This window comes from Parasteatoda tepidariorum, chromosome 11 (assembly GCF_982258835.1).
Source record: "Parasteatoda tepidariorum strain Cologne lab strain chromosome 11, Ptep-v5.0, whole genome shotgun sequence".
In the NCBI taxonomy this organism is placed as follows: domain Eukaryota; kingdom Metazoa; phylum Arthropoda; class Arachnida; order Araneae; family Theridiidae; genus Parasteatoda; species Parasteatoda tepidariorum.
In genome coordinates, this window is record NC_141765.1 from 48291559 (window position 1) to 48304790 (window position 13232).

The 13232-nt window shown below is 28.2% G+C and overlaps 1 protein-coding gene across 14 annotated transcripts in view; it reads right to left on the reverse strand.

Annotated features, from left to right (window-relative positions):
* Positions 1 to 13232, reverse strand: part of LOC107439180 (uncharacterized) — a 63969-nt gene that overhangs the window by 18871 nt on the left and 31866 nt on the right. For 10 of the 14 annotated variants that reach the window (XR_011638160.2, XR_001583495.4, XR_015430105.1 and 7 more), the window contains one exon: positions 9582 to 9672. The gene's annotated coding sequence lies outside the window, so the exon portion shown is untranslated. The remainder of the gene's footprint in view (positions 1 to 9581; positions 9673 to 13232) is intronic. The other 4 variants (XR_015430111.1, XR_015430107.1, XR_015430109.1 and 1 more) reach the window with 1 other exon arrangement.

Below are 13232 nucleotides of genomic sequence, written 5' to 3' on the forward strand. Positions count from 1 at the left end.
TGGACTGCTACATTTTATTATAATTTTAACCCCCTCAACGCAGTGCGGTCAGACCGGCAGACAAACAGCAATTCTTTTACTTTAGTTTCAATTCACTTACAATGTATAAGAATTTTATATCTTTATATATAATTGGATTTTTCGTTCGAATGCTTCTCAGGCTATTCTAAATTCCCCGCAAAATGCCTCATACAACTCAGCACTTAAATATATTGTACGGTTATTAGTTGATCAATTTACAACTAGAAACAAATATATTATTATATACTATTATAAAATAATACTATTATACTACTCAGTATCACTTTTTAATATTTTTATAAAGCTCACTTATTGTTGACAAATTTTATAAAACTGTAATAGAATAATTGTATACTATAATTGTTGTATTTCACTACTGTTTTACAAAAATAAGAAGTATAATTGTAAAATAGTTTAGAAGTATAATTATATAAGCATAAATTACTGAGATAAATTATTAATACGAAATTACATTTTCATAATATTGCATGCATGGAAAATTTTTAATAACATTTAATCGTTAATCTGAAAATCTTTTATAAATTTATGAGCTCGAAATGTCTCCGGGCTTAACAATTTCACACATTTAAAATATAAGTTACTATTTTTACTGATAATTAATAACTTTTTATTTTAAAAGGAGTATATGTTACTGTACTAGATTAGTGAATCGCGTGTGTTTTTGTGTATCTATAATGAGTCACTAGAATTAGATAATTTTTTTCTTCACATTTATACTAACTTGCAATCCCTAATATTTTCCCACTTTTTTTAAAGGTTTGAAAAGTGTATGTTATAATATTCGTAAAAATGTTACCCTTCATAAAAAGGACCGGATAATCACGCAATCTTTAACTTTTCAAGACATTTTTTTAACAAATCTCTCCGTCTTTCTCAGCTAATTCTGGTTCAACAGCAGAAAAAAAAAATGAATGAAATAATAAAAATGAGAAAAAAAAGCGAATTAGAAGTTTAATTTCGTAAGAATAACGGGGAATGAAATAAAAATCGTAACAATCTTTCTCAACCGAACACATAACTTCGATGAAAATTTCCTCAAAACTATAAAGCAATAAAATCATGTAGTTTGGAGTCAGCAATTAAAACTATATATTTGTCAGCATTTAGATATTTTTAAATTTAATTTCATAACAGCTTAAACTGATAAAGACCGATATGGATGATGTTAAAGAATTATTGTAACATAAAACTCACAAAAACAACGATAATTATCAAAAATCTAAACACAGAAAAACGTATAATATTAAATAACTTTTCAAAAACTGCTGATTGGAAAACTGTATTGGTATAATTTTGTCAGAAAAAATTAAAGGAGTATCTTAAATACCGCAAGCTTTATATCTCAAATTCTAATCGGGTGATGACCTTGTATTTAATATGTATAGAAAGATAATGCCAAATAGAGTTAATATCCACCATCAGTTTATTTTTGAAAATTAAGTAAAGAGGATAAAAAGCATATTTAAAATCCATCCCTTCAACACTTGATTTTGATCGAGAGGAGAGAGACCTCTCACATAATAAATTTCAGATTTATTATTTTTTTAAAAAAAATTCTGAAACTTTAAATTACTTCGATTTTTTCTGTTCTAATTGGGATATCAGAAATTGTTTCCTAAAAAAATTCCGCTCCTCAGCAACATATTTTGTTTTTTAAATAAATTTTTTTTTAGGTAATATGATTCTTAAGTTGTGATTTATAACCATTACTAACTTCCAGTGTTCTTAAATATCATCCTTTGATGTTTTTATGTAATATTTTTAGTTTCTTGACAACTTTTTAAAGAAATTTCATTTGTCCCATAAAATTTTGTAAACTGTGTTACCACTATTTTTCTTTTCTTCTTAGTAAATGAAATTTATAGAATAAATTGAATCATTAAGGACTTTAGGTAGGGTGTCGTTTTATACGTCCCCTATATAATCACAGATTTTTACTACAAATGAGAAGAATTTTAGGTTATTTTGAGCATAAATTCTAAGTAATACTTCACAGTATTAACCATTTCAAATTTATTTTGGCTTCAAATGTACTTTTTATTAAAAGTTACCTGTATTTTTGGAATGACCTGTTTATGACAACGAAAGTATTTATAACTTTGGTTCTAAGCAATTTATTTCTAGTACTAATTTATTTTATTTAAAAATATTTAATAATTTAATTTGAAATAATAAATAAAATATTAAGCATAAATTTTTCAAAAATTCATTTTATCAGAATCCTCACTAGCCCCTCGTTTAACATTTTTGCTTTAAATAGTTAATGCAACGTGTTATAATTTTTGAAGATTTCTATGCTTGAAACATGCTCTGATAATCAAGGTAGAACATTAAAGCCTTATCTTTCCTTCTCATCTGACAAGTCGTCCGAATCCAAATTTCCGTAAAAAAGAAAACAAACTTCCGCACCACAGCAGCATAATAATTTTTTCATACAATTGCTAAATAATTAAACGTTTATTCTCAAACTTGTTGAATAAAAACAAGGTGAACAAACATGGGATTTTTCAAAAATTGGACATATCGTAGACTAATTGAAAAATCCATCATAGCAATTGTCGCCAGTATTTTGCAGCACGCTAAACTAATAGGAAAAATCTTGAGTATTTTCTAATTTACAGGATATTTTTAGACATTACAGTTCGTCCAATATTACAATCCATCTATATGCCTTTAGGCTGATTAGGAAATGTGCAAAGAATATCTCAGACTGAATCTGTCTAGACTGATTGCAATAAATCTTCATTAAGTCCATTTACATCAGTCTATGTTCCATCTTTTTAACGTACATAATTCAAATTATACGTTTAAAACATGAACATAGTTAATTGAAATAGACATTGCTCTAAATGGATAAAGCTCGTAAATAATATAAATATATCGACATAGGATTTGATTCTGTTTTTTGAACTACTGCTATGCCTATTGTATTTTCAAAGAGAAAACTATAATGAATAAGGTGGAACTGTAGGTTTTAAAAGTTTTGCGCAGTGATAATGCATTTTTTATGTGATGCCCTGTTTCATTAAAGGTGCATTTTTTACATGAACCTGTCAAAGTTTTTACCCCTTAATGTTAATTTTATTTCTTGCGTATTTCGTCATACCTCGATAACTTTTTAAGCGAATCGGAAAATATATGCACACAATTATAAAATTCGTTTATCCGAAGATAATTCCATGCAAAAAGTAGCTTTTAGTAAATATTTATTATTTTTAAATATTTTACTTTAACAGTCGAAAAATTTTTGAATTGTAACGTATGAAATTTTTTACATTATTTTTAAGAGTGTAATTTTACCTGACAGAGTACAAAATTTGATCATTACATGATTACAAAATCGATCTTACAGTTTCTGAGAAATCAATTTTTAAAAATGCGACTTTTTTTTTACCTCTAACCATTAAGATTGAGTCCCAGAACGTAAAGATCAGATCATTAGATAAAATGTTGCTCATGTTGATCCTTTTTTTGCGAACTGTACATGGCTTGCTCTGATATACATTTGCTTGTTAGTGCTGATACACTGGCAAATAGACAAGTACAGTGGGAAGAATAAAAGAAAAAGAAAATAATCACCCTTAATAACTTTTGTTCTAATGATAAGATATCCAATACTATTTTGAGTGAATCTTAATGGGGTAAAAAACTCAAATATGCTAATAAATTTGTGCTAAATATGAATGAAATTGCATGAGCCATTTCAACATAAGCGTACAGAAACAAAAGCGTACTATCTTTGAATAAACATGTCTCTTCAAAGGATTCGGATTCTAGACCAACAAAATATGAGAGGATAGCCGCAATATAGTCCTCTAGTTTTCAGCGGTCGTAAGTTTTCCCCCCTATTTGTTAGTTCCATTATTTGCGCATTTCGTTCCGTCTCGAAAACTTTTTGAGCAAATTGAAAAAAAAAAAAAAATTGCGCACAATTATGCTTTTTTTTTTAATCCAATGATCAATCCACGTACAAAATATGTTTAAATAACAATTTATTACTTTTTTTCAATTTCGTTTAATAATAGTTGAAAACACTTGAAAAGAGAGCTATGAGATATATATATATATATATATATATATATACGCCATGAAAGTTACGTTACGTAACATGAAAAACGTTATTTCATAATAAACTCAGAAAATGTGTTTTTATTCCCTGACCTTTATTTAATCATATTTCACTTTCATTAGCAGTCTAATGGACAAAAAGCTTTATTTTATTTCATTTATTTTGCTTCATCAAAAAGCATTTCATTTCAACATCGAATGGAAATGCCTCGCCCAAAGTTAACACGGCCTTTATTTTTAACCCTTAAGGCGTATTAGAACTATGGTTGTCTAAATTTCTAATTTATTTTATGTGTGAGTAGAATTGGTCTATGTGTTTCAAATTCATATCACTAAATGTTGCAAATATAAGCAATTATTATTTCTGAAATATCTTTTTTATAAGACTGTTTTTCGAAAGATCTTTTATCATATGAAATAATGTTTTTTAGCGAATAATTTTCCATCTGTAAAATTTTTGTGAATGCATAACAATATCCTTAACTGTTAGTTTATGTTCTGTCCTTTTCTTGTTCACTAATCATGAAAATGGTGCAAAATGTCATTATGAAGAAAAGTTACAGTTAAGCATTATTTGTGCCCATATGCCATTTTTTTTAATAAGAGTTCGATATATTTTTAAATATTTGAAATATTTATCCATTATAAAGACCACTCAATTCTTTTCAGCAAAAGAGAATTTATAATTTAAAATCGAATCTCTGTTTTGAGTTTTATTCAAAATGTGATTATTTGTTTTTATTTTGCTTGGGAAACAGAGCTCCACAAAAACATCCTAAAAGCTTTCTAATTAGAAATTGATACATCGTCTATCTCTATAGTCTGCCTGTTCTTAGAAACAGTGCAGCGAACTGTAAAAATGTAAGGAACGTTGAATATGTTTATAATTATTATATTATGTGCTATAATTCTTATTTAGTTTCTCTTTACTTAGTTTGATTTTTATTTCCTCAATTTACATTTTTTGTCTACTCTTATTTTATAATATTATAATAGTAAATTAATTAACCTAAATAGGAATATGCTATACTACAAATGAACCTGCATATATAAAATTTATATTAAGCTTAAAAACATTATCATAGGCTAGTTTTTGCAACTGAAATTTTGTTAAATTGGATTTATGTTCATAAGAATAAAGTGCCTGATTATAAAAACAAGTAAAGGTATTTTTCTAAAAGAAACAAAAAAAATATATTCCGGGGATAATAAACGCATTTTTTTGTGAAAAATTAAAATTTGCACCAAATTTTACCAATTTTACCATGGTACCAAAAAAAAATTTAATAAATGAAATAAAAATTCATGCAATAAATAGGTTATGTGTTTCGAATTTTTATACAGTTTTTTCTTTTAGAGGAATTTGGGTTTTCGTATTTAATTTTAATTTTGGCAATTTCTATTTGTATTTTTAAATTGGTAAAAAAATACCGAAAAAAAAAATTATAAACTAACTTTGACTTATGTCACTACCCGTCCTCATTAATGGCAATTTCTAAAAAAAAATTGCTCTTTAACGGATAAAAAAATCATTATGAAAAATATAGTTAATGTAAGAACAGCTTTGTCGAGTTGGTTAAAACAGAAAATAATCCCTCAAGACAGATAAGGGGAATTTACTCTTCAAGAATAATTTTAAACCGTAAAATAAAAAAGGTTATTTCATCGGTCTCAGCTTGAACTCGGTCCCAGTTTCAGACCGATGGATATAAGCTTGAATAGAAAGTAAAAGCGGCCGACACGCAAAAACTGATCACGTTTCAATAATCATGTCGTTGGTCTCAAAATTGGGGTGCCTAAATCTTCCTGACCCCCTTCTATCACACAGTGGACTGTTGCTTTGCTTTACTTTACTGAACAGGAGGGCTTTACTATTAATACCGTAACTTCATATCGTCGGTAAGCTTCTTAATCTGAGTACAGCTCTAAATGCCTGGTTAAGAAAATGGACATAGCTTTAAATGCCTGTTTAGAAAACTTACACACCTCAAAATACGTGTACAAGGAAATGGGCACAGCTCAAAATGCGTGTTTAAGAAAATGGACGAAGCAAAAAATGTGTTTTTTTAATTCGGAACATTTTTCTTAAACATGCAAATATCTTAATAACCTTTGAACTGATGATCGGATTATCACATACTAACATGTAATATTAATGGTTTGAAGAGATAACCTGAAATATGATAATTTATTTGCGCACACAATATTTTTTTTTAAAAAAACGTACTTTCTACGACTAGATGTACTCTTTTTTTTTTCCTCTATGGATTTGGATTCACTATACCCTATTCGCAGATATAGGAGATAGCCCTATTTTGAAAAATGTGGTCCTAATCATTTCATCAGGAGAGCAGTCAAAATTTTGATCCATAAAGAGGACGCTATACCGGGAGAGAAACTTTTTGCATCAAATTCTGTTTCACCACCATTACTAATTCAAAATATAAAAAAATGAGTACAAGCAAACCTAGTAAAAGCCATGAAATTTTAATATCTGAAAAAAAATCAAAATATCAAAGTGAAAGTTAATTATGAGATGATAACTTAGAATCAAGCAATTGGAAAGTTCTTTTCCAATAATTTGTTTGCATTTTTATATTTTGATTTTTTTGTCAGTGACTGAAACTTCATGGCTTACGCTAGGTTTTCCTTACTTCACTTTTTCTATACTTTAAATTTTAAATTGCTGCGAAAAGTTTCTCCCGTAGTGTAACATCCTCTTAATGCGTTCCCTTTCTGTGAATTTTGCTATAAATTTGAATCAATTTAAGTGATTGAAACAGTTTTTGTCTATTACTGTTAGAAAACTCTTTTTATTCGAAGCTAATTTTATTCGTAATATTTTTTTTTAAAAAAATTGCTTATAGTTCTAATTTTTTAATTTAGTAATAGTTGGAAAAATTTTGAAACTGAAAACTATTTTTTTTTTTACCTCATTTTAAGCTGTGTAATTTTAAATGACAAATTATGAAATTTTAATAAAATTAGCCGAATAATTTCTTATCTTAATCTGAAATTAAACTACAATAAAAAAAAAAAAATATTTTTACATTTTCCTACCTCAAGAACTATTCTCACACATTTTCAAATTTTGTATTTTGCTATTTAAAACTACGTAGTATTAATGTTGTAAAAATGTACTTATTTTATAACTCAAAAGTTTTTCGATTATTATTAAAAAATAAATAAAAATGAATAAATAAAGAGTAAAAATTATTTTCTTACATGTTGTCTCCTACATCATCCCTCCATTAATAAGAAAACTGTTATTTCGACGCTATAAGGAGTCTTACCCAAATCCAACTTACACTTGAGAAATAATTCAAGTTCTATTGATTTCAATGGTATATGTTCAATTCAAAAGAATGTGAAACCAACTTCTAAAGTCTGATCAGAGATTTGAAACTGAATATATTTTGTATGGTTGCCGGGCACTATAAATCTATTTGAATTATTTGCTCTTAGAATTTTATTCATTAAATGAAAATCGTTTTCCAAAACTAAGGGACAGGAAATTGAATGCAAAAATTAAGGAGCTTATTTGAAATTCGATTAAAAAAATATTTTTATGAGACGGAATGTTTTCTTAAGTATTAAAAAAAAGCAACATTTCATACATAGTTTTTAAATCAAATATTGAAGCTTTTAATTGGCAATGTAACTATTAAATAATGTATAATGACATAAATGTTTGACATAAATGTTTTTAACTATAAAACACATTAATTACATAATCAGCATAAAATTTTAATTTTTTTAAAACCCAATCATGTTAGACATAAATTATATTAATTTTTTTAATACCTATTATATTTTTTATCAATTATACAGGATACAACCCTCTTAACTTAGCTGCAGCTATAACAATAAGATAGGTATCTAGTTATAGTAAAGTCGCTATGTGCTGAAAGATGAGATTAATTACGGTGTTATCTATTCGGTGAAAAGTTTAAAAATTAGCTTTTTTTTCTTGAAAACAGTACGAGATAGGGAAAGGAAAGTTATATAAAAGGTGTTGAGCATCGTTGATAAAGTAAAAGTCATAATGTACAGTACACAAAATAAAAAGCGGTCCACCCTAAATAACTTTTGATCGAATGATCGGATTTTCACGGTCTAGGATTCAATCTTAATGATTCGAAGGGATAACCTCAAACATTCTATGCAGACGATAGATAAAGTTATGAAAACAGACACTAAAACGTCGAATTTCAAAAACAGTCATATTTTAAAAATTCGATTTCTCAGGAACTATTCAGCCGATTTCACTCAAATTTTGTATTTTGCATTTTAAAATTATGTTTTTTAAACTAAATGTAAAACTTGCATACCTTACAATTCAAAATTCCTTCGCCTAATATCAAATAAAACAATGGAAAGTGAGAAATATTTACTAAAAGTTATTTTTTGCAGGAAGTTGTCTTCGGATAAACGAATTTTATAATTGTGTTCAAAATTTTTTAATTCACCTTAAAAAATTTCGAGATATGGCGAAATGTGCAAAAAGCAAGATTAACATTAAGGAGCCCAAGCTTTTGACAGCTTTCCTGACCAAACTATTTGGACCACATTTCCCAGACGTGGGCAACCCCCTACATATTGAATGTCAGAAAACCGAATACGTCGGGGAAAAAATATGTTTATTCAGCGAAAGTACGTTTTCGTGTCTGATTTCGTTACTTAAAATATCGTCTGAACTAATTAATTAGCATATTTGAGATCACCCCCACAAACCATTAAGAATGAGTCTTAGAACGTAAATATCTGATAATTAGATCAAAAGTTATTCAGGATGATCCGCTTTTTTATTTCTTATTTTGCGCACTATACTTTGTTGACATTATGAAAAGAATGCTGAAAACGTGAATTTATTAGTTCACGATATCCTTCTGTATGACTTGACGAAAATAAAACAGTTACAACAGCAATTTATTTTATGACACTTTTTCATCCGATGTTCAAAATTCTTTTGAGCATCATAATAAAGGCAAAGTGAGCAAAAAAAAAAAAAAATCACATTGAATAACTTTTGATCAAATGAGCGAACTTTCACGTATCAGGATTCAAACTTAATGGTTCACGGCAGTGACCTCAAATATGCTTATTAATTAATGCAGACGATACTTTAAGTTGCGAAATCAGACAAAAAAAATTTACTTTCTCTGACTAAACACACCTTCTTTATTCGATGAATTTGGATTGCTTACCCTCAAAATATAGGGGGTAGCCACAATCTGGGAAATCTAGTCCTCATAGTTAAGTCAAGAGAGCGGTCCAGAGCTTAGACCCCTTAACATTAATTTTACTTTTGTGTAAAATTTTGTACACAGTTATAAAATTTGTTTATCCAAAGATTCCATGCAAAAAGTAATCAGAAAAGGTACGTTTTTATGTCGTTTTATGTACGTTTTTATGTTGTTATGATTTAGCAGTGCATATGAATTTTTAATAATAAATATAGAGATACATACTGACTGATTGATATATCAGCAGGAGCTTTCATTTTTGTTAGGTATATTGACAGGGCTGTACTGGAGTGGAACGGCGTTACAGACAGCTTCTCTGTAAAATGAAATACATATATATTTTACACATCAATTACTTAGGGAAAAAATGTTTTTGCGTCACAAAAATACACATGTTGTTATTTAAGTTGAGTATAAAAATTAATCAATAACTCCAAACATTTCAGTTAGTGCTTAATTATTTAAGTGGAGTGTGAAAATTAATCAATAACTCTAAAAATTTCAGTTAGTGCTTCATTATGTAAGTTGTGTGCAAAAATTAATCATTAACTCCGAAAATTTCAATTAGAGCTTCATTATTTAAGTTGAATATAAAAATTAATCAATAACTCCAAACATTTCAATTAGTGCTTCACTATTGAGTTTTAAAGTACTTTTCTAGAGTTCAATAATTCTTTTCAATACTGGGGTGCATTCCTACTGTGCAAATAAATTATCTAATGGCTCTAATTAATGTCATATTACTATACGTAACAATAGAAAAATTTGGTTTTAAATTTAAACAACCATAAATTTTAAATATTTACCCAAAGTTGATAACTCAAGGGCTTGTTTTGAAATAATGACAAACTACATTTCCGATGTTTTCATATTTCATTTCTCTTTTTTAAAAAATGAAAAGGTTCAGACAAAATATCCTTTTTTAAAACCATTTCTTCAAAAAGTAAAGTCTCAAAATACAATTGTGATTATCACAAATATTTACTATGGAAGAAAATATACAAGGTGTGAAAAAAGTTTGGAAAGGGTAAAATGTCTCTAGAAATATTCATTAGATCGAAAAAGGGAAACTAGGCGCATTCAATATTTTTTAAAAGCTATCCTATGATACTGAACTTGATATTCACCTGGGAATTGGGCGGAGGGCAATTTAAGATCTTAAATATGAACCCCTCTCTTTTATCATGCAGATTAAATTCAGATTGTTCAGTAAAAATAACCCTATTTGAGTTATAGGTTTATGAAATAGCGCTGTAACCGGGAGAATCAAAATAGGGTACAACCTGTTTAAAATGGAGGTATCTCAAGATCTATCAGATTGGAAAAAAAAATTATGAAATAAATAGTTAAAACTTGAACTTTTCGGTATTTTTTTCGAAAAATTAAAAGAAATCAATTTTTTTTTAAACGTGTCAATTTTTGTATTCTTAATGTGATGGGCCTCGAGATTCACCATTTTAAACAGTTTGTACCCTATTTAATTTTTTTCGGTTACAGCACCCTTTGTGCAGCAAAATGCATTACTTTTACCAAAAGGGTTACTTTTTCCGAAGAATCCAAATCTGCAATAAAAAAATAGGTGTTCACATTAAGATTTCAAAATTGCCCTTCACCTCGCCTCCAGGGGGTGGAGGTGAAAGATCGAGTTTGGTGTTATTGGATAGCTTTTAAATAAACACTGAACGTGGCACTTATTCGATCCGATGTATATTTATCGAGATATTTAACCATTTCCACACTTTTTTTCACCCTGTATTTATAAATAATTTAGGTTTGAAATTATGTTAAGCTAAATTTATCTTCTTGTGTCATGTAATTTCATAAAAAGCCTTTTCTTTAGACATCAACTTGTTTGCAAAAGAATTTTTTTTTCTTAACTAGAGTACTATCATTACAGCCATGGTAATCTATGCTATATTTACGAGGGACGTATGTTTCGAATAAGCTTTCGTCAGTTTTTTTCATAAGGAAGACTTCCTTAGAAATTGAAGTATACAACGGCATAAGGAAACATAATTTCTCACATAAGCACCTACAAGATTTATAAATTTGCTATTCCCTAAAATTTCAAGAATTTAATTTGGAAAAATTGGTACATAGCAATTAATAATGCTCTCAACTGCCTACTGCATATTTTTATTTATTTTATAAAAATATAAAACCTAAAGGGGCAAAATCGAAGCAGTAGAACGAGTAAATAGTGATTGAATTTTTTGCATCAGAAACTATCAATGTAGCACGCTACTGCTACGGTGTAACAAAACTGATGTTCGTTATTCTATACAAGAAATCAGAGCTTTATAGTTGAGAAATTTTGTTCGTGACCAATAACGCAACATCCCATGCTGCAAAAGGGCGAAAGTATTTGTTGCCTAGCCTAGGGTGGAAAAGATTGGCTCTCCTGGACTAAAGCCCGATTTTGCCCCATCAGACTTCCATCTTTTTCTTAAAGTGAAGTCAGCAATAGTGGTACATCACTTTGAAACAATAAAGGGATGTAGCAATCTTTTAATAGTATCCCGTAGTCAGATTCTACTTTAAGTTAACCAAAGGAGAATTATTTGGATACCAATACCATATTAAGTCATTTGTTAATATTTTGAAAAACATCTTGTCTCATAATTTATATTCTTTAAATTTTATGAATTTAGTTGCCAAGTTTTATTTTTTAGTTTTTTTTAAATATGCTTAAAATTTTTCTCATAACTACTATAGAATATTTTTGTAAAGCTTTACTAGGATTAAAAAATACTTAAGTTCATTAAAATTTAAAATTTTCAACCAAGTTTCATAAAATTCGTCTTATTGAATAAAATGAATTAAAAGTCACTCTAAAATAATTTAAGTGCCTCAATAAATAGGAAATTGATATTGATACAATTTTTCATAGGATACGGGGAAAATATCCCTTCACATCTTGTATTTAAGGTTAAATGTTTGATTTTCGTCTTCGTTTTTGGTCTTAACAAATTTTTGATGATACGGCACTGTTTGACCGAACTACATCTTTAGAAATAACTCGAAAATAAAAGCGTCGTTGTATTAGATTAGGAGAAATAGCGATTGATAAACTTTCAGAACTTGTATGAATTTTTTCTCAAAAACGTAATGAAATAAAGCTATGATATTAGTAATTTCGGATAAATAATTTAATGGTGTACATTTGTCCAAATTTGGGTTTCTTAAAATTGACTTTTATTATGGTTTAAATTGGTAAAAACGAACTTGGATGCCGTGATGAGCTTGAAACTTCGATCCCCTAAATTAGCCAGAAGTTTGAGAGACAATAATATGACGATAAATTCTGTTTAACGTATTCACTAACTTGTGATGAGCTTGAAACTTCGAGCCCCTAAATTAACCAGAAGTTTGATAGACAATAATATAACGATAAATTCTGTTTAACGTATTCACTAACTTGTGATGAGCTTGAAACTTCGATCCCCTAAATTAGCCAGAAGTTTGATAGACAATAATATGACGATAAATTCTGTTTAACGTATTCACTAACTTGTGATGAGCTTGAAACTTCGAGCCCCTAAATTAACCAGAAGAAAATAACCATTTTTCGTAAATTACGCAAAGACAATATATAACTCTAAAAACTGGTAAATGCATATTATTACACTACCTTTTAAAATTTATTATTTGCTGAATTGTTCTATTATAATTTTGTGAAAAAAAATCAGTGAAGTATCTAAAATGTAGCGTGCTATATTTCTTGAGTTGTAATATCACGACAATCTTGTATTTTACATGTTTCGCAAGATACTAAAGTTATTATCCATCATCAATTTCTTTGTGAAAATTAAATAAAGATGATTAAAAGCATGTTTAGAATCCCCCTCTGTCTTCACCCCTTCGATGATTAAGTTA